Raw genomic sequence first — 23,678 nt, 5'->3', positions numbered from 1 at the left:
CAATATACTTACGCTAAATACAAGGTTGTTTTTACGATTTTGATTGCTTAGGGCAGGTTAAGTAATTATTACAAAGGCACTCGAGGGCTATCTGCTTGAGGAATAAATGTATCTTAGGTGACCATCCGAGGAAAATTATTTCTGTAACAAGCGAGAAAACCGCAAAATATCTTTTCTGGAGCTCGTTTGGGCAAAGCAGTATCTTGAGCGAACTAAAGTTTCACAGTTTTAATCAAGGTTACTGTACTATAAACTTCGCTCTTGTGTGATGTCACTGACTCCTAGTCTGCTCAAAAGTAACTATTTCCCTTTGTATCTTCATTTCTGGCACTTCTTAAGCAACGTCAACGTTGGGAAGTGCCTAAACCTTGTTTATCTACTGACCTTGGTTTTAATCACTTGGCCCCTCGTAGAGCTGTGAAAAGCATTTACATGGTAAGGCAATCATAGTATTCTTTATCTCTGAAATATCTAAATTTTCCTAAGGTTTGGTAATTTTGTGAAAATATAAATTCTAATTCTACTGTAGTAGAAAAGTTTTTTATTGTCTGAGTTACGATATTTTCTCAGCTCTAGCAATTTTATGGAATCTCGCGTACTTTGCTCTAACAAATTGTATGCTACTTACTTACCTGTCTAACTAGACCATAACACATGACTGAATTTCAGAATTGTCAAAATGAATTTGCGGCTAGATGTACGCATTGTCATAAACTGGGGCTTTAATACAGTGTTACGTTTAACTACTTCTGCTGCGATCTAAAGAGGAGCTAATTAGATTATTCTAAGACATTGGGACTGCATTAAATTTTTTTTTAGAACGCTGCGAACTTTAATAATTTTGCATGTCATTTTTACAGCACTTGCAATCCTGAGTTTCGGAATGCAGATTATTGTTTTTATTAGAAAAGGAAAATGATGTACTTATGAAAGATATAAAGTATCATTTAAGGTTCTAACTACTTATTTTATGGTCATTCCCTTTTCTAACAGCTTCATTTCAATTTTCTGCCAGAATGTAAATTTCCAGAGCACGATATTCAAAACTAGATAGAAAGAAGGAAGTATTTAAAGGAAGGTTTTTTTTAGGGGGCAATCAGAGCGTGTTCTGCCTGCTTGAAAGCCACATTGCTAACTTTGATTATCTAGTGATCAGAATTCTGTGGCGTCGATTTATTCTTCTTATTTGTATAGGCTTGTTTACGCCGACTTCGGCCAGAGCCAGCTTGCGAGCTAGTTATACTAAGAAGCCGTATAGCTAGCTGTATAACTTTATACAGCTATGCAATATCTTTTATCAGTTTTAGTTCCTCCATTATCTTTGATTTAAAACCAAAACTATTGGCTTCTGTAAGCACGAGCTGGTGCCGTCTGTTAAACTTTATTTGGATTAATAAAGGGTCTTTTACATCCTTTCCCTGTCTCTTTGGTAGTTATATGGTTTTCCCCATGTGTAACGTGTATACGAGCCAGTTTCCCTTAGAAAGTCCTCCACGAAGGCATCCCTCCCCTTAGGCAGATAGCCCTCGAGGCTTTGCCATAATTACACGCACACTTTTCTTTTTGGTAGTTATAAGACACAATGAAAGTTATCTTTTAGGGTTCTGTTAAACTTTATTTGAATTAATAAAGGGTCTTTTACATCCTTTCCCTGTCTCTTTGGTAGTTATAAGACACAATGAAAGTTATCTTTTAGGGTTCTAGTCTAATTTTATGCTGCCTAAGAAGACTAGATCTTATTAAGAAAAGCTGGATATTTTTAACTTTTACATTAAAATAAAATTAAACTATTAGAACATGGACTCTGATTCGAGTACCCTAAAATTAAAGCGTATTTATCTTGTCTTTGGAGATCAGTGTAACTGCGAGGTAAATAAAATAAAAAACTTGCTGAATAATCTAATAAACTGATGTAAGAAATTTGTACAGAATCAGGTAAAAACTAAATAGTAACGATTCCCACAGCAAGAAAATTTAATTTCGTTGGGAACGAACCTTGGAAGAGCGGACAACAAAATTAATGTTATTCGGAAGTGACTTTCAGTGTTTTAATTTGCAGAAATTTTACACACATGGGAAATAAAACAACAAAATAAATTTTCCTGTGATATGAATACCTATCAATGAATTGCTTAGCTTGCAATGGAATCAAAGGTTGGAATTTTTCAAAACTCTTATTTGTTACATGTAACTGTTTTATCAGAAAACACAGAATTATTTTTCAAAATTTCTTTAATTAAATCTTCATTAATATTTATTGGCTTACTGGTGTACGAAAAATATGCAATATCTTTTATCCATTATTTGAAAATAAATATTTTAATAAGGAATAATTACTGAATTTTCTTCTTATTAATTGTGAAAATTATTTCGATAGAAAATGAAATTGGTATAGTTATGATAATTAACAATGATTAAAAATAAAAATTGAGATATTTATTCTTCTATATAGCATTTTACTCTTTATATCAAGCAAATATAAATCAAATAGCCTTTTGTTAGAAACGGAAAAATGATGGCAATATTTGTATAGATACATGGGAGTGTTCGGTGGATAACAAAGTTTTAAGTGGACTAGAATATGTTATTTAAAATCGTCTGTAATTATGTCTAATATTCAGGCATTTGTAAAGCATCAAGCTTCGCTCACTTTAATTAATTTATGCAAAAATTTAAAAACGTGTAAATAAATAAAAGCAAGTTAATTTTTGAAAGAGAACAAAAATTCCGGATAACTGGGATTGTATATAACTGGAGATGAGGCCCGTAATTTGCCGTAATTCGCTCCAGTCCAATCCGTCTCATTTTATTCCACAGGAGAAGTGTAGGCAAAGTCTATGAGAAGAAATTTTGATAATTTATTTGTATTACTATAAAACACATTTAGACATTTCGGTAGTTCGCGAGAAACATAAAGCTTTTGTATAAATACCACAATAATAGAATTTTAGGCTTTTGTAGCTGACACTCGTTATAAAGACTCGCATTCTTAAGAAAAAGGATCAAGAAATAACAAGAGAGACAGATCATGTACAATAAGATCATATAACAAAAGATCGTTAAAATGAAAACTGATTTCATATACTCTCTTTAGGCGGAAACCCTTTACGCTGGTAGTTGTTGTGGAATGGTATGCGGTCATTATAAGTTTGCAGGTCTCACTATTTGAAAGCGTTTACTTTTTAAACATATTTTTATTTTAAAACATAAGCGTTTATATTAGGATTTGATCAGTCTTCAAAATTTATTTTGAACATGAATTTTTGGTTTGTGTCCATGGTTTGACAAGTATTGACGATGACAAAAAATACTAAATAAAGATGCGTTTTCTGACTTTTTCAGTGTGCCTATTTTTGAATTGGGCCGCTTTTCTGGGGAAAGATCGATTGTCAGTGAATTTATTTCTTTTTCCAAAATGAATAAAAAATATTCAAACAGAAATCCAAGCTCATTTTCAGCTGGAAAAGAATCTCATCTTGAAAGGAGACATTTGAAAATGGAGAAAACGGCGAGAGGTTCCCGTAGCAATTTCTACTGAAAAGTACGAGTTGGATTTCTTCAGCATGAAAATTTGCCACTCGATTTACCGAAAACATTCGCTGTGAACATGGCGTGTCTCGAAATATCGGTTGTGAAGTGCATGTAGAAGTCGTTCTTACTCTGATTAGTGGCAGTGTTGCCATAGCAACAGATGGCGTTCTGCACAGGGAGGGGATAATATCAGCTGCCTTAGCCGATACTGGAAAGTGGAGTGAATGAAGGAATCCATCAAGGGTACCTTTTGTTTAGAAAAGAAATTAAATGTACTTAACCAGAGTAACGCATTTTAGTGAAGGATATGGCCGTGAATAAATGCGCAGTTCACGACGGCTGAGACAAATGCTCTCTCAAATCACTAGGTACTTATTTGTGTTTTACGGCATTGCTGTTCTATCTTGAGATTAAGTGAACAGTGCGTTCTGAAAATTTTAGCTGATACTTAATAATAAGAAGAAGTAGCAATAACTGTCATTATCATTTGGAAGAATACTTGTAGCTGTTCTTTTCAAATTTGTCTCTATTTGTAAAATTTTCCAATTGCGGAAAATACTCGGAATTATGATAACTGTGAATATTTTCTGAACACTGTTAATGAACACTAAATGTCAAGATAATCTTACAGACGAAGCTGCAAAAATTAAGTAACGGAAAATTTTTTGGCCCTTTACAAAAACAGAATATTTTTTTTTAAATCAAATTTTGTATAAGCTCAAACTAAATATCTGAACTCTACATGAGTGGTTTTAAATAACTTAGATTAAGTTATAGTGTAAAGCACTTTAAGATTTCATATTATTAATTAATTTTATCAAGTCGATCACATTTAAATTATATGCATTCGATGAACAACGATCGACACAACTAGTTTCATTTCTTTTTTTTTTCCAGTAGGTTGACCCAGTTTTGTGGTACAACAATAGTCAAATTACAACAATTTAAAACTGAATTGCTGAAACTGGACAGTTAAAAATACTTGGTTTCCGAGAATGAATGGTGAAATTTCCTAAGGTTTCTAGGAAATATATACATCGGAAAGTGTTTTCAGTTAATTAAGTTACTCGAAAACATTATGTGCTTATGCATTAATGCTTTAAATGCAAAAGTTGCGGCCTCAATGTGGATGAAGCTTGTGCGAATCTCTACAATTGCCGAATTTGGTATTCTGCAAATCTGCGTATGACACATGAATACATTCAAGATTTTCCGAAAATCAGAATGTCAATTTTTTTCTTGAAACTAATATCGGCTTTATTGCGTTCTTAGATATCCCTGCACATTTTTCAAATCGAAATTGAAAAATGCTAAATTGTACGTCTTATTTCAATAAAATGCAGCACTACATTTCTTTATAAATCATGTGGGAGACAAGATGAATTGCCTATTTCCAGAACCATGGAAGGCTGAAATGCGCCTGTCCTATGGTCTGCAACAAGATCTGGTCTTACGTCCCGAATCCTCCAGCAGGCCTACAAATACAAATTCATCCAATAATATTTTAACTAAAGCCTTTGCGTAAGCATATACTCGTGCATTTTTTAATATGCCCAAATAATTAAGGCAATATATTAGAAGGAAAAATGAATCGAGCTGTAAAATAGCAGGGACATTACCTCTTTCTTATGGCACTTTTGGAATTTGAAATTTTGAGTCAAGCCGTTGGATGAGTGAAAGTCTAGACTTATTCCTTTTAAGGCTTTATCAAAAATGAAATTAAAAGTCAAAGAATTGATAATTTTGGCCATCTAAAGGAGAGAACTGCATGAGAATCTGCAAATACTACCCTAGATATTCTTACTAAAGTACGAACCGAAAATGCTTATCGTTGTGAGGCCTGTTATAGAGTTAATGGTGCACCTAATTAAAACTCATTAATTTTGTTCGTGATCTTTTTGAGGGTCTGAATTAAATAAGATCATATTCATCCCATTTCACCCATCATATATCTTCAGCAAGGGTTTATAGAATCCCTCCATTCATTCTTGGAAATCACGTAGAATGATTGAATAGTTGAGGTTTTAGAGTCATTAGGTTTTTTGAAGCAGGAAACGTGAAAAATTCGCAGTGCCCTCACCGGGACTCGAACACTTGACCTCTCGAATACGCGTTGGGTATGCTTCCAATTACACTACGAATACATGCGGAAAGAAGGGAGAAAATACATTATAAGGTGAGCAAATTCATGAAAGAAATGGCTAACTACCTAATTATATGTTCGTTTGGCTGCCACTCATTTTGTTTGCCTGAAATTTACTCACAGTGAAATCATGAGTCTGAAGCTTTTAGATCGTGGCAGAGATGACCAAGATTATCAATTCTTGGACCGTGGCAGAGATCTGAACAACTGATATTTTTGGTTGCCGATTATCTTGGAATCTGCTGAGAGAAACCTTTTAGTTAAATATTATGGTTTTCCCTCTTCAATAATTTTTTAGTCCCAGAACCGAGTTATTCTCGTCAGGCAAAGGCTCTTGTATACTGTAATTAGAGTTCAATGAATATGCAAGTAATGATATTTAAAATTTTTTAGCCTTGTTGATAGTTTTGCCCATCTTTCAAGAGCAAAAGAGATTTTGAAAAAATGACCGAAGGAATATTTAATGATTACACGAATTCATACCGCAACATGATTTTATGTACCGGAATCATTACCAAATTATGGGCACCATATGGATTATCTAGACAATCTGCGAGTAAATGGCCTGCCATATTATTCTCTCTATTTGTTGGCTCTCTATTTAATGGCCGAGTGTTTAATACCGCCTGTTGTTGGTGAAAGCGCTGATTACAGTAGTGCTTTAACTTGCTTCTTTCACGCGTAAAATATATGAAAAATGGTTTTCTTTCAAGTTCGAAATCGGCTTTCCAAAATCTCCATTTTCCCAAGTTATTTCATTCAATCCCGAAATTATTTTGGGAGCCCATGGGACGTGGAGTCTCTTGCGATTGCAGCTTGCGTAACTAGCTCTATAAATTCGTCTCTGATTTCCGCAAAGGTCAAGGGCAACAATAGTTTCTAAATGCTGCATTTTGGTGTGAAAATGCTATGCAAAGCTATTTAAATGGCTAAAAAACCTTTTCATGCAATTATTTCCTTAAAAATATTTTTCATGAATAAATTTTCTTTCAAAATAAAATAATGTTAAAACTACAGGGGGATTTTTTTTTAGAAGTGACCTATTTCATTTGGCTGTAGTTCTGTTAAAACTATCCGATTTTATTGCGGTTTACGGCAAAAAATTTAGGAAGGGTGCAAATTTAATGGTTAGTTTCGTTTTTTGATCTGCAATGTCGAAAAAAAAAATAACGAAAACCGCGACATTCCGTGAAATTCCATACAAGAGGGTCTGCATACCGTTGAAGTCAGAACAGCTTGATGACGTAATTTTTTATTCACTAATTGCTGCAATTCTTAAATTTTCACGAATTGCATGCTTTGGGTTAATATTTATAAACAGTGCAAGCTTACTATTGCATTACATTCCTACATGTTTGGGCCTATGGCTTGGATCTGCTTGTTGCCTTTTTTCTGCTTGTTGTTTTTCTTTGATTTTTAATTTATTGTTCTACTCTTATTAATAAAGTAAAACAAAAATTATCCATCGGCAGGTATATTGTAAAATCTTAAATTTCGATGAAGGAATATCCTTTTTTTTGCTCTATACTTTAGTAAACTGCGCTATAATCTAACATGTATAAGCAAGAATTCTTCAGGAAAGTCTTTTATTTTTAATGTTATTGTATTATTTAAAATATCTTATGAATTTTCTGTGAATTTCCTAACACTTTCTTAATTTATTATATATTGAAGTTAAAATTATTTGGTAATTGCGTATTATGCCGTCGACTTAAGCATTCATCAAGCAGAGCATACTCATCAAGCAGCGCGACTTAGTACCAGTTGTGGCTATATTGGGACATACCACCATATTCCTATCATCTGCGCTTTCGTTTAACGTAACCTATATTGATTCCTGATTAGCCAGCTTTTGTTTTTATAAATAAGGATGTAAATTAACCATTGTGTTTCTATTTTATGGCATTTTGAAAGAAATGATTAAAATTTGGGACCTGTTTCTTACAGAACATCAAGAAGTGGAGTATTTTCAAAGTTATTCGATCCTATCATAAAAAGTATGTATTAGAAGATGCGATATGGTCAGTTCAATATGCCCGACAATTAGTAGATTGCAACAGTTGCCTGCGGGAAATTTATACTCAAAGCATTCTAAAAATTGCTTCTGGTAAACTCGGAGGGCCTAGCAACACTTTTTACGAAGCGCAAAAACGAATTGGGTTGAATACTGATTGTTTATTAATATAAGAGGTGTTAGTTCCTTCAGATTTTCGCAGGAACGTTTGGCACAACTTTCATGGAATCTCGCCGTACAAACCAGAGTAAATATTTTCTGCCGTGCATGTTTTTGAATATACATTTTACGAGCATAAAGAAAACATAAAACAGAGGTTTTGAAACTAGTGCTGGAAGCCACCACGTAAAATATACTGGGCTCGCTGAAGCATTTAAAATTAATTAAATATATTTCGTACTTAAATAAGAATAAGTACTCCTAGTGTGGCTTGTACATTGTAAAATTCTTCTAAGCCCTTTTCATTTTCTCTTCAGTTTGGAAGTATCCATGTCCATTAGCAGTAAGTACAAAAAAGGTGACTGCATAGCGTTTTTTCGACTCTTCTACATGCATGATGATAGTTTCTTTGAATAAATTCTCCACCAAGCCATCTCTTCTTTAAGAGGACAGTCCTTTGCAGAGTTTGTATTAATCAAGATACAGACCAGTTAAGAGCTTTTGCGTGCTTTGTGTTATTTAATAAACCTATTTGGTAATTTGCGTTTTACGTACTACATGTAATTTCCTTTTAATAAGAAATTCCTTCATATTTTAATAAGCTAATCCTTCATATATAAAAGATATTCCTTCATATTTTAATAATTTCAAGTTTGTAAATCTCATTAATGGATTGTAATTTTTGAAAATTACGTCTACACTAAATGTACGGAATAACGGAAATTTCCATTTATTAAAAAGAATTTGTTAACGAGAAAGATTTCAGAGAACCTGCAGTGAATAATATGCATATATGCTCTTAACTTTAATACAAATTTAATCTCTATATGCACTGAGCTATCTAGCTGGTAAATAAGAAAAGGTGTGCATTCAAAATATATTGGCTGTGATTGCTGAAAAAAATATGAGCGCCTTTACATTCTTATGCGATGCGCATTACGGCGTTGAATGGAAAACTGCTATTCTTCCGTTTGACTTTCCAGAAATTTTCTTGAAATGATGGAAAGTTTTTATTAAATTGTTGTCGCTAAATTTTTATGGTTATGGGTTGTTTTGTTTTTTTGCTGTTAGACGCTTAAAAATGTTCCAGTTCTCCATTAAGAGAACAGCTTTTTCTTTGCATAAAAATTATTTCTTTTCAAGCTGCATTTTACCGTAATGTCAAAGCGAAGGCTAATACGTTTTTATATTTAATCTAAGACAATAATTCTGAAATGATGTTCGTAGGAATGGTGTGTGTGTGTATTGAGAATACGGCAAAGCACACTAGGGCTATCTGCCTAAGGGGAGGGATGATTTCGTGGAGGACTTTCTAAGGGAAACTGGCTCGTATACACGTTACACATGGGGAAAACCACGAAAACGCCCATGCAGCCAGCCCGTTCGCGGGATTCGAACCTCGGACCGAACTACCAGTGTTTAGAGATTTTACCACTCGGCCGCTGGTGGGCCCCTAAGAATTGTATAGTTCTAGAATGGTGTTTTATTGATCTACTAAAATATTTTATATAATTATTAAAGAAAAAGCAAAAATAAATTTAAAAGTTTCGGGTTTATTTTTATTTTTTATAGTTTTTATTTAAACTTTTGAAATTTTAAATTTTCCTTTAGTTTGGTTGACTTTATACATTTTAACGTGATATTATTTGTTAGCTTTCTGAATCTTCGAGTAGCAGTGAATGAGCTCTCTCGAGATTCTTTCTGTCCGCATTCACGTATTTTAAATAAAATATATTCTCCTTAACGCTATCGGTTGTATCTGTGACCTGATCCGTCACGGCATATCCAAGTTGCTCTCAAATCAAATTTGCGAGAATCGAATTACACTAAGGCGTGTTCCTCCTCAAGTATACCTATTTGCTTTCGAAAAGAATGGTTGAAATGCACTACTTTATGTCTACCGAAGGCTTCCTGCGAATCCAGCTCAACCCCAAAGGAATGAAATGGAAGGAAAGATAACCAACTGGGATATTTCCTCGCGATTAGCGTTATTTTTTAAACTTATCAAGACTGAAGTTCGATTGCAATAGATCTCTCTTGGAAAGTCATCTAGAAATGGAAATTTTGGATTCCTTCGTCTTTACAATATATTTTGCAAGAAATTGAGGCCATATTTTAGTTAGCAATAAAATTTCAAGTTTCTTCAGAACCGAAACTTGGTGAACAGTAAAAGCATTAAATTATTCTTTCACTATATATGGACTTAAACTGAAGTATCTTCTCTTAAAACGAATTGAAAGGAATACTGAGCAAGAACGTAAAAGTGATGGGATACTTTCGCTTATGTCAATTCCGCGCCAAGTGGTATTTCTACTCATCACTCCTATGGGAAAATGAAATGTAATAAGTTTAACCAATCATAGACAAAAAGTAACACATGAATAACACATGTACTGACATGATTTTTCTGAAGTACTGTCCATTCCTGCTCTGGCAGTTGTTCTGAGTATTTTACATGTGATAGTAGTTTTTTTCGCCTCCTGTTTAGAACGTTACATAAAATGAATGAATTTTTCCTTATTGAAACATCTAAGCTTGCGCAACCTACAATCACGACTGGTATCGGCAATTTCGTGTTGATGCAAATTCTTAAGTGACTACGTAGAGACGCATTGAAAGCGATATATTAAAACCTTCTTTTATTCCTCTGAAAATATAGCTCTGCTCAAGATTTAAAATAAAGAATTTTGTTTTAGTGATGATTAAAAAATCCTGTGATGGTTATTAAATACACTAGTATTTTGCTGCGGGTGTCTGAAGGTTAGATAAAATGTGAAACCAAATTACAAATGTTTATAAGATTTAGGCTTTGCCCACTACTAGGCCAGAGCGATGTTCATTTTATTATGAAGGCTTATAATATATGGCCACCATTGTCTCTCATGAAGAGAGAGACAATTTACATCCATGCCTTCTCCGGAATTCGAACTCGGGCGCATCTGTACTGATATTCATTTAAGGTATTTGAAGGTAATTTCGTCTTTAAGTTAAGGTCTCTCATAATTGGTTTTTTCCTGCTTGCGTCCAGAATCCTCATTTTAGGATATTTAGTATGAGTATTTTATTCTTTTAAAAAGATTTGAGTTGCTCTAAACAAAAATTAAATAATGAATAATGCATTTTAAAAGAAGTTTTATTTTCTTTTGCAGATACTAAGACATATCTCATCACTAGGCTTTACCGACCAAGGTAAGTTTAATAAAATTTGTATTTTTTCTTAAAACTGTACATATATGTGATGCAAAATATTATTTACTTTCTTTGTTGTAATTCATTGTAAAGCATTTATATACTTACCCATGATTATTTTATTCTTTTGCTGAGATACTGCGCAAAAAATCTATTTCTCTCTTACAAATACAATGACTTGAAATATATCTCGAAATCATGGACCTTATAAGAAATAGACTAACCCAGTGGGCGGGGCGTGCGGGAAGACATGTCGGGAAGAGAGAGTAGAGACGATTTAGTTTATCGTAACATTGAAACATATGGCGTTTGTATCACATAACTCTTTTTAATTATTAAATGTGATACGTTGTATAAATGATGAGGTAATAAAAATCACAGTTTTTGCTAATAAGATTTTATATATCTCATGAAACCACTTTTTAGTGCATTTTGAGTATTTTTTTTTTTTTTTTTTTTTACTGCATTTTGAGCATAAGCGTAATTCTTGTCTAAACATCATTACTTTGATAAAACGGAAAAACTCTAAACAAAAAATTTATGAATTTACTTTTGCCTACAAATGCTACATGATGCTATGAAACAAATAAGGTAAAATTAAACAAGATTTGGTAATTTTTTTTTTTTTTTTTTAATTTTATGAACATTTTCAGGCAGTAGTAGCAAATATTTATCATTTCAAATGTTTATAGAAACCAAGGATTGTTTTATTTATTTTTTTCTGTTTTCAAAATTATTATGGTATTAAAAGATGATCATTTATGACAATATTAATAACTCATAAAATTCGGAGCATAAACTTTTCTGAGTGTAAGGAAAAATTAAAAAAAAAAATCCGCAGTAAATAAAAAAATCTTATGCGGGACTAGAAATAAATTAAAAAAAATAATTACTATAAAATACAAGATATTATATGTCCAATCTTAAATTTTTTTTAATGCGCCTAAAGTAACCTTGTAATTTTATATACCTGTAAATACAGCAGAATGACTATACATCCATAAATACATATGTATGAACGTAAACAATTTAGGATATTTGTTGCATTGAAAAATTCGCTTACTTCACTTTTTATTTCAAATATTTGTGAAAACAAGATTACATCTATTTATCTATTAATGTAAATACACACACCTATATATATATATATTTAGAGAGAGAGAGAGAGGAAGAGAAACAGATAATATGATTTATTGATGCTTAAATAAATTAATTTAGTAAATCTGCTTCGAATATTTTCTCTCTGTTTAGATTCATTGTAACATGCAACTGCATGATGCATTCTGATTTTTAAATATTGAAATATTACTGCTTTAATTAATTTAATCAGGTGGTTTTTATCTGGCTCATCATCATAAATATGGTCTTGAAGAGAAGGAAATATATGTGTTCCTACGCTTTTTAAGACTTTTAGAGTCATGAAATTTATAATATTTTTTTATTCAATTTAAACTCCTTTTCAGTCTGCCTAAAAATTATTTCTGCATTTTTGCAGATCATTCGGACGTCACTGGAAGGAGAAGTCAAACCTTTACATCCAGATTTATAATATTTGAAACCTAGAAAACCATCATATGGTTCTGTTGAAACTAAAGCTGAGAAACAGATATTACATTTTACTTTATAAGCTAAGCTTTTAACAACAAAACCAGCTATATAAGATGTATACTTTTCGTTCTTAAATATTCTTATTTTTGATTAGTTATAATGCTAGGAATTAAAATTTACCTGTAATTTAAAAAAGCAGCAAAAATTTATGAATTTTAAAGAAAAACTTTCAAAAATTCATTTTTAGGCATTTTAGTATTTAGTTATAGTTTAGTATTAGTTATAGTTTTAGTAATTGTAAGAGAAAATTACTTGGTTGAATTTTTCTGTTAGTTCAGATTTAAACTATTATTTTCTAAAAGAAGAAGTTACAAATTCGCTTACATCATAGGAAAAGCTAAAAATATATACAAGCCTGAAAGCATGCATAATTATTTAGAACGTTAATTATGCTTGAAAACATGCTAAGTATTTAAAAAGCAATCTCAGTGTCAAAAATAAAAATATTTAAAAGTTCTTACTTGTGAAATGAGGCACTACCACCAGCTTTTTCGTGACAATTGTACGCGCTGCAATAGCCAACCATTGCTAATTTCTGGAAGTCGTCCCTACTCCTCCGGATGTGATCAAGGTGACAGCCGGGAACGCGCCAGACAAGGGAGAAAACGCAATTGGGTTAGTCTATTTCTTATAAGGTCCATGCTCGAAATAGCATTACGACGTATTGTTTCCAAACTGATTGCTTCTTAAAATTTAAGTAATTAATTTTTTAATGAAAATATCTCTTCTGTAAATCAGAAGTTTATGGTATTTTACTAAATTATATTTATGTTTGACAACAGGAATTTAAATTTCTTCACTGTAAGAGGGATTTAAAGCTTTCTACGACAGGTTATGTCTATTGACATAGTGGCTAAAATATTCACAATGCTTTGTACTTCCTTTATTATTTTTTGCATCTTTTATTTAATTGGCACCAAGACTATCGATAAATTTCCAACGCATATCACAAACGACCGGCAGTGCTTAGCACCTCTACGTAAATCGAAAACTGTAGGAATTTTTTGGGGAAAAATAAAATACGATAGAAATACAACGAGAGCATGTGCATTCATTAGAACATTTTTCGCGATAGGATGAACTGAAAGTGACCATGATTAGGTCTGTCGGGCGTATGGTGACGTTGTGCGCTGTCACTCTACGGATTATCTTGGTGCCAATTAAATAATATTAAGAAATATAAAAACTTTTATGCCATTTAAAACTGAGGAATTGACAGAATATTATTGTAGATTTTTAGCTACTACAAATAATTGAAGCTTTAGCGTTATTTGAGATTAAGGAGAACTCTTAACATTTTATAGTTTTTAAGAAAAAAGAACAGTGAGGGTTTTAAATTAGTTTCTTTGAAGATATATCTCCTTTTAATATTGCAATATCAATGTGTAAAAATAAAGCTTCAGAGCAATAAGAATTGAAAATAACTTTCGTAAGTGGAACAAAAATGAAGACTAAGACAAAAAAGGACTTAAAAGAATGGACGAATGAGAATGATTGAAAGGAAAAAGGAATTTCTTATTTAAAAAGATAAGGCATTCCCTCTTCTGTCAATAAAAATTAAAAATTTTTGTTGCTTAACTTAGATCAGCTAAATGTTTGTTCACATAAAAGTTTCTATAACGGCATAATAATTACTGCGACAATATGATTTAAAAATGCCAAATCCATGGAAAGAAATGTATATCTGCTCACCATATTCGTTTGAAAGAAATAACCGGAAGTGATGCATTTTTTTTTCTGCATTTAGAATTCCGTCCTTAAAAATTATACGATGATTTCAATCACATATATATGTTTAGCAAAGAAGAATTTAGGAGCGATTCATGCAATTTATTCTTTCATTAAGTGCAAATTTAATACCAATAATCTTAGTTATCTTTATTTCCTAAGAATTTATTTTGTTAAACTGCACATTAAATATACTGGTGAAAGAATAATGCTAATAATAGCTTTGTTTAATCTTTCATTTCCGACTAGAACTTAAAATTTTTTTCCCCAATGAATTTGTTTTTGTATTTTTATTATGAAGTTTCAGAGTGCTGAAGTATCTTTTTAAGTAGCACGTATTTTGTATCTCCATTCTTCAACTAGTTAATTCGCTAAATACAATTTTTATAGGTTTCAAAAAGTTATTATTAAATTTACTGATAACGATGCTTGTAAATAAGAAACAAATATTCGAAACTAATATTTACATTAATTTCAGCCCTCACACCTTTTCTTTTGTGTATGTGTGTGTGTTTTCATTTTTCAAATTGATTAGTGCGTCGTAATACTTGACGTAGTAGTTACTTCAGTTTAACTAAGTCCTTAAATATTAGAAAAACGTAAGGAATAGAATGTGCTTCTTTCCTTCCTGGTTTAATAAAACATAATGTTTCCTTCTTCTGCACTTTCGAGCCTGATGTATGCTGACAAAAGGAACCTATAGCTTAAATTGTTTTCCACCTACTCTTTAATTTCTTATTAGCCGTGTCTGTTAGTTATTGAGCTGCGATGCTGGATTATTCATGCGAAAAGCGAATGCTCCAAACTTCCGACTGACTAAATTTAATAATGTTCATTAAGATAATTAGGCACTATTGCGCTTCGTTAAAAATACCCTAAAGGGATTAAAGTATCTTTTTCTTCATTCCGCTGCGAGAAATATTTAAAATTAGATTTCAACTCATCTGAAAGTAGTTCACTAAGTGCTTCGTTTATATGGTCTTAGGTGAATAAGAGAAGAAAAAAATATTTCTTTAGATCCAGTATAAGAATAAAACCTTAAGTTAATGTTCTTCCATCTGCATAAGGTTACATCAAAATGCCTGTGTGGAATAGCATAAATTTTAGAACGAGCTGTAATTACTTTATGTATTTATCTATATTATAAATTATTTAATTGGTTTTCTTTTTTTATATTTTTGCCTTCATTTACTGTTCTTTATTTCTTAACTTTGAAGTCGTCTTCTAACAGCAGCCCACAAACGGCCGAGCGGTAAAGTCGCTGAACACTGGTAGTTCGGTACGTGGTTCGAATCCCGCGAACGGGCTGGTTGCATGGGCGTTTTTGCAGTTTTACCCATGTGTAACGTTTATATGAGCCAGTTTCACTTAAAACGTTCCCCATGAAGGCATCTCTCCTTTCAGGAATATAGCCCTCGAGTGCTTTGCCATAATCAAACAAAACAAACCATAAGTTCTAGCACCAATGTAGAGACATTCACTGTCGAGAAATTCATTGTAGAAGACGAGTGTAGAGAAAGTGAAGCAGAGCTAAATCAAGACAGTCTAGGACTCAGATCTTTAATAACCCCAATTCTCACGTTCGTAGTTTTCGTGAAAGAAATACAATATTCTTAAGAGTTGTAGGATGACTGTGGAGCCCCTAAACTTTCGGGCCTTTTGGTTGCAGGCACCAAATCACTTTTCATAGCTAAGAATAGTGCTTTCCATGTAGCTAAGAATTTTGAGAAACTGGCTCCTAATAAGATTACGCTCGCAATAAAATTGCTTTTGTATGATAGAAAATTTCCTTATAAAAGCTCATAACCTTGTAAAGATTAAATAGAATAAAATAAATTCTCAAAAACGCAAGCGTAATTAGTCTGTGAAAAAAACTTTGACTAATGCTCTTTCAATAGGCCCGCAATGTAAATGTCAATGCAGTTCTTTAGATAAATGAACATAGTTTAAGGGACAAAACAAGAAATATTATCTGAAAGATTAATCGATTTATATTTTTGCGAGACAAGAGAGTACAGCATTTGCTATTACGTAGATACATTATTATAAATTATAAATATCATTTTCAATTACATGTTGTAGAGTCATTAGGATTTTTTAAAGTAGGAAACACGAAAAATGAGCGATACTTCCGCCGGGACTCTAACCTGGACCTCTCAAATACGCGTCGAGTGTGCTATCGTTACACCACGAAGGCATGCAGAAAGGAGGAAGAAAATACCTTATATACTACTACTTTTGAAGGACGACTGGAGATTAGGGGAACCGGTCACCAAATCCTGGTGGTGAAGAATCATCATCCACCACCTTTTAGTTCAGGCGCCACCGTAAAGTCATTAGTTTTATTTTTTTGAAACAGGAGTACATGAAAAATGAGCAATGCCCTCGCCGGGACGCATATTTCGCAAGTGCACACTAGCGTAGCCACTGAGGGAGGGGTTTCGAAAATGAGCCAATGAGCTTCTATTGATTGCTCTTATGACGCTAAATATTCGTGTATGTGAGCGTATGTTGTTTACATTTTAATTTGCAGTTGTTTCGCAGCTATAAATGTATAGCGTAATAGTAGAAAAGCTCGTAGTGCTTTCGTTTTATGAGTTTAATTAATCGCTGACATTTCACTTTTGCGGTTTTCATTACGCATTAATATTTGGATTGATGTTCACGGCATATTATCGCTCTTTACATCGAGAAAATGACTCAAGCTACAATTAGCCTCGAATATTATGCATTTACTAACACCTGTGGATTAAAAAAATTCAAGTGTATAGTTTTTTTTTTTTTTTTTTTTTTTTTTATAATTGAGCTAAGAAGGACTGGAAGTGTTACAATTAATCTAGTGTTTTCTTATTTCAGTGCTTGCATTCTTTTGATTTTTAAAGTGTAAGATTCCGAATACATGCTGTGTTTAACCTGATTATATCCATTGTTAACATTAAAAGTTATATGTGAATAGATTGAATATAGTCGTTGTGAATAAGATAAATTCATTCTGTTTGATGAGTATTTCTTGTGTAGACAGTACATTTAAGAGTGATCAGTTATTAAATGTGAAATTAAACTCGCTAAATGTATACAAATGCAAATTAGTTAAGTTCGCGTTGAATAAAATTCTGCATTGGCTATTATTATAGAACATCTTTTTCATATAGACTGCAATAAAAAGTGCTGACTTCTATTTACATATATAACTGGAGTAAATATTTTTCTCATATGCATAGTTTTATGTAAAGATAGCATTTGGACTCAGATGTTTATCATATATTTCTTTCTTCATCTTATTAAGTAATATTTCACATGGATATTTTTGCGGGGTGTCCAGCATGTGTTTGTATTCATTTCAAATTCTTTCAACCAGGTAGTGAAATCTTCACAATTATTTATATTTGATCTAACTTCGCAAATGAAAATTTTCAGAATTGCGTGACAAAATATTTTCAGCCGTCTTGCGTAAATCTTAAAGCACGCGAAAGGTCATGTGACATGACAGAAATATTACTGGATGCCCATTGGTTCATCCTAGAAGCCACTCCCTCGGTGGCTACATGGATGCGCACTTGTGAAATATGCCGCCGGGACTACAACCTGAACCTCTCAAATACTCGTCAACTGTGCTACCATTGGAGCACGAAGGCATGCAGAAAAGAGGGAGAAAATACCTTATAATGTATTTAAATAATTTACAATAGCTTTTGCTTTTTACGAATAATATTCATACCATTGGTCAAATGAAAAATACTGCTAAGCACTGGTATCTAGACCCTAGTATAAATGCCGGTAAAGGGTCTGATTGCATGGATGTTTTGAGAACTTCCTCTCTAATATGGATACAAGCCATTTTTCTTAGGAAATCTTCCACAAAAGCATCCCTTCCCTCAGACAGATAGCTCGTGTAGTTTGTCACATTCATGTAAACAAACCTACGAACTAAATCAATATTATCTTTTTATTCGCGATGTTAACAACCTAACATTGATTATTTATCTTTTTCTTTAATACTGCTTATTTTTGCCATTTTAACATTTTGTGTGGTTTCCCAAATACTGAAACCGATTTACATTAAAAATTAAGCTAGAAAACCGGTTCATATTGCATCAAAATCTAAGCAATATCCATTAATTAAGCAGGCTGACCAATAATTTCTAAGCATTTTAAAGTATCTCCTTGAAATGAAAAATAAAGATTATAAATAGCATTTTGTGAGGTAAAACTAAGTGAAAAAAAATCTGACGAACAGCGATCAGCTTGAAAATATTTTCATAGATACAAAACAGAGTTTACCGTCAACTTTATAATTACTCTGCCAAAGTATTGCTCTAAATACGAATAATATGTGAAATTTATCTGGTATACTAGCTTACTAAATATACATTTAGGCATTAGGTGTACTGGACAGAGTGTATATAAAAAGTGTATATAATTTCTTAATAAGTCCTTTATCGAAAAATAACCTGTTCTCAAATTCATGTTCTTAATTTATGCGACACTGTATGCCTGTATTCTATGAAGTCTATTGGAAATTTGAGGAATAGAACAATGTTTGTCCTTTAGGGGAGAATTAATGCAAAAATGTCAGATTTGATAATGTTTTGTTATGGAAAAAATTTTACATGTCATTATAAATTAATTACCGAAACTGCACTTAAATTATTATGATATACTCCTGTTTAATAAACGAATTACTGTTTCCTAAATTGTTTTATCAGATTTTTAGAATATGAAGCATAAAGCGATCGTACGATTCATATTACAATCTTAAATCGGCAACAGTAAAAATTTTATGACTCGTCGGATCATTTTCGCGTAATGTATCCTAAACAGGTTCACAGATTTGCCTGAACATAGCATGGTTTGTCAAATAGAATCCAAAAGGATTTCAGATTTTTTCTTAAAATCTCTCTTAACGTAAATGACAATTAGTTTATAAAGTTTCTCGGCAATCATAAGCTGTAACTAAATTTTAGATAGACTGGCAGCGAAGTATTGTTAAGCTAAAATAACAACTGAAACTTAAGAAGGGTGTAAAAGACCCATTTAAAACTAAGAAGAACAAAGGGCTTACAAATCAGCGAACTACTTGTGGCGATGTAACTTAAGTAACAGTTAGACAAATTTAAAATTTAAATTAAATAAGCTAGTAGCCTAAAGTTTCACAATTCAATATAACTCGAAGATGACTCAACTTAACTGGTGTGGAGATTCAATATTGGCAATTATAAATGTAAGGCTGAAGATTACAAAACTTATCTTCTCTAGCAACCTAGTAGCATGATTCCAAGAGGCAGAACACGCTCTTTCTTACAAACTAAAAAACCTCACTTTACGCGCGAATTGATTTGCATTCTGACGAGAAAGCGAAAAGGATAATTTACAGTAAAGATCTAAAACATAAAATAGCTGGTTAATTAACATAAAGAAACTTACAAGCTGATAATATAAACTAACACATGTCTTAGTGGCTTGCATAATTTCTGAAATATCCTATAGCTCACACTGTGTTAAGCTTTACTTTTTTCTTTAAGGATACTTACAATGAAAAGACTGATTCAAAATAATGGATCAATAATGGATGGTTCGCGATTAATAGTATAAATATACATACCTGACTGTGTTATTTTCCAGATTTCTTTTTATATGTATCCCTGGGATATGTTTGACCAATTTTTCCCCCTTCCCCCACCAACCACCCCTGTCTAGCTTTTGCATGCTGGCAGTTGGCTTAGTGACGATTCGTCTAAGGACAAAAATCACTATTGCAAGCCTTGAAACTCCATATTGCTCACTCATGTGGCGAGAACCTATACTTTAAAGGTCGATTCGTTACATCATGCCCAAATTTAGAGATTTTATTTTAGTTCTGTCAACACGTTTTAGTACCGACCAAATATGCATTTATTAAAGAAAAAAATTTTATTAATCACGTCTTATTTAAGTTCTTGTATCAAACAATTCTACAGATTCGTATGCATTTACAATAATTTAAATTTATTATCTTTTTCTATGTATAGGTCTAATTAGATTGTAAAGTGGTTAAAATTTTAGATAACCAGTCATTTTATGATTTAGGTCTCTGCTGGCATTTCCGATTTCCTACTAGAAGGCAAATTTGGCAAAACTGAATTTAAATTGAGGAAAATCTAAGTTGTTAATTTGTTGTACGGTAAAAATGCCAGATACAGAGGTAATACAAGTTATACTGCCTAGATTTTTACCGCAAATTCTGGATTTTGAGTTAAAAAAACCCGAGCACTCTCGAACAATTATTTAAGCTCGCTGTAACGTTTTAAAGTAGGCGTAAGGTAGGATATGGCTAGAGATCAAATGCATATTTTCATAGACTTATAGCGTAAGGAAGCCCACGGTCTCACGGCGGCAGATGGTTTGATTGCAAAAAGAAACTTTCAGCAGCGAATGACCATCGCCGAGGTAATTCACAAAAGAGGAAACAGGGAAAAGCCAGAAAAAGTTTAAACTAGTAAGAATACTGAAGTACAGAGGGTAGAAACTCCCCGGGAAGAGCAAATTCCGTCTTAAATTTAGCTGAATGCAGTTTTAATCAAAAATTTATCCTTACCTGTAATTCAAATCCTGCTAAATAACGTGTTAATAGACGAATAGTTGGATACAGAGATAAAATATAATTTCTTGCAAAAAAATATTTCAGAAAGAACTTTAGTAGGTACAGGTACAGGAATGAGGGTTATTGCCTCCATGGTAATCAACGTCAATGTATAGGTAAGGTCAAATTAAATGTGCAGGGGAAAATGAGAACCACGAGATACCTGAAGATTTTGTTGTTGTTGTTGAGAAAAGTCTTCAGGCACCTGTAACTTTGAAAATAGATTTTTTAAAAGCGGCGAACTGAAAATTAATTTTCAGGAAACGATAGTGCAACTGGACATGATTAAATTGGAAGAGAAAGAAATTCAGCCTCCAGCCGTGCTCTTCAAGGATCTGAAGCCAAAAGAAAATGTAAGGATGGACTGCTACTTTATTGTGACGTCAAACGAAAGATTATTTGATGAAAGATTAAGTCAACATGACTACACTAGATCTCACTTCGGGGAATATATTTTCAAACATGTGTAAAACCAGATGTGCCAAAAACCGCATTACTACAAAGTCAGGCGTTAATGCCTTTTTGAGAAAGTCTTTTGGCTTATATGGAGCTCCCACTACGTTTCAGGGGGTGGAGCATGGGATATACTAAGAATTCACCTCAGAAAAAGGACTTTTACTTAGCTAGATGATATAATTGTAACTAATGAGACTAAAGACAAACAAATTAGAGATTTGCACTATGTGTTTTCGCTTTTCAAGGAAGCAGGATTAAAAATAAATGCTCCCAAAAGCAAATTTGGGTTACAGTCGCTGACAAAAGCGTCGCAGAGGAAACAACGCAAGGAGAAAACGTCGTGGTACAAAACATCGCGGGAGAAAAGAAAGCAAAGATATAACATCGCAGTTCTAAAGCATCGTCGTCGAAAATAAAGCGGTTCAAGTACTTCGCAGTTTAAAAACATCATCGTCGAAAATATCGTGGTAATAAAACATCTACAAATCATCGCATGACGATAACATCGCATACGTGCGTTCTTCAAGTTTCAAGTTTTAAAAAGGTGTAAATGCATATTCGCATAAAGATTTGGAAGTGCAAGAAATGTTAACGACACTTTACGAATAAACGGAAACAAAACAAGATATAATTTTCACCAAACAGTATGAGATTAAACAAACGCGAAAGAAAGTATTTTGATAATTAACTAAGCAATCTTTATAGATGTAACCTCGTGCAGTTACTTATCTTCCTTTCTAAACATTTTTAGGCTGTTAATAAGGTTTCTAAAAATTTTTTCATGAAAAATTATGAGTAAAACTTCATAAAAAAGATTAATTTATTAATAACCTTTGTAAATTAACTATAAACATTTAAAATTATATTAAGTGCTGTAAGTTGCATTGATTTTCTACTCATTTTCAACTTTTAAATGCTTAAGTTTCCTTCTTACATTTTCAGTAAAAATTTCTTATTTCATTCAAAAATATGAAATATTAAAGTAGAAATACCCCTGTTTCCTTCTTACGCTCCTAAATCATTATGCAAAATCGCATTTACAGCTTTTAAAACCTGAAAAACGCATTGTGTCATGTTATCGTCATGCGATGATTTGTAGGTACTTTATTTTTTACCACGATATTTTCGATGACGATGTTTCTGAACCGCTTCATTTTCGATTTTCATATTTTGTACCACGATGTTTTAGAACTGCGATGTTTTCTCTTTGCTTTCTTTTCTCCCACGATGTTTCGTATCCGCGACGTTTTCGCCTTGCGTTATTTCCTCCGCAGCGTTTTCGTTCGCGATGTTTTCGGCGGACACCCGAAGTTGTGGCCAAAGAACATTGTTACCTGATATATCTCAGAAAGGAATCGAAACTGAAAATTCCAAGAGAGTTGCAATAAAGCAATTACCTTCCAACTAATGCAGCGAAGACGTTAGTCTCATTTTTAGGATTGCGCTCTTATTATAGGACTTTTATCAAAGATTTTGGCCACATAGCAGAGCTGTTATTAAACATGAAAAGAAAGAAAGAAAGCCAGGTTTACCTGGTCGAGCGAAGCAAACACAGTATTTGAAGGATTAAAAACTGCATTGATGATTAAAATTCTCTGTCGCCAACGGGACATTTGACATTTTTGCAGATACTGCAGATTTCATGGTAGGAGACGTGCTCATGCAAAAGCATAAGTTGCATATTTTAGTGGAACTCTTAACTGAGAGGAATTAACGTCTACAGAAAGGGAAACGTTAATGGCGGTTCAGAAATTTTGAGTGTACAGGTACTTTGGGAAATCAGTAGCAATATTTTCACAGATCATGCTGATATCGCCCGTTTGTATTCCGGAAAGAATTTATCACCCAAACGCATAAGATAGGCCCTTAAACTTCAAAAATACATTTTAATATATAAACACACTCCCGGAAAACAGATGTGATAGAGGATGAATTAAATTATATGACGACGGGAATGAACTCAAATGTGCAATGTTAACAATAATAATTTTAAATTCCCGTGAAACTATTATTTCGGAATTACAAACAGACCCGGAATTAAAAAATATTTATGCTTACTTTAAAAGATTTTTATCATTTTGAACTCTATAATATATCGGCTACCAAAAAGAAGTTGAAAATTGCCAAATTATTGACAGTTTTTTGTCCAAAGTAACAAACGAAAATGACGAATTAAGATCAGTTATCCCAGCAAGTTTGATATTATGTATTTTACAGAAATTGCATAACGA

The 23,678-nt window shown here is 32.7% G+C and overlaps 1 long non-coding RNA gene across 1 annotated transcript in view; it reads left to right on the top strand.

The window, feature by feature from the left end:
- LOC146992778 (uncharacterized) overlaps nt 1–23,678 on the top strand; it is a 502,220-nt gene that overhangs the window by 308,384 nt on the left and 170,158 nt on the right. The window contains exon 3 of the long non-coding RNA XR_015038827.1: nt 10,997–11,036. This is a non-coding gene — a long non-coding RNA (uncharacterized LOC146992778). The remainder of the gene's footprint in view (nt 1–10,996; nt 11,037–23,678) is intronic.

This window comes from Stegodyphus dumicola, chromosome X2 (genome assembly GCF_044657685.1).
Source record: "Stegodyphus dumicola isolate Sdum_Otavi_A_Nest chromosome X2, ASM4465768v1".
NCBI classification, from domain to species: domain Eukaryota; kingdom Metazoa; phylum Arthropoda; class Arachnida; order Araneae; family Eresidae; genus Stegodyphus; species Stegodyphus dumicola.
This window is presented reverse-complemented; position numbering and strand designations above follow the sequence as displayed.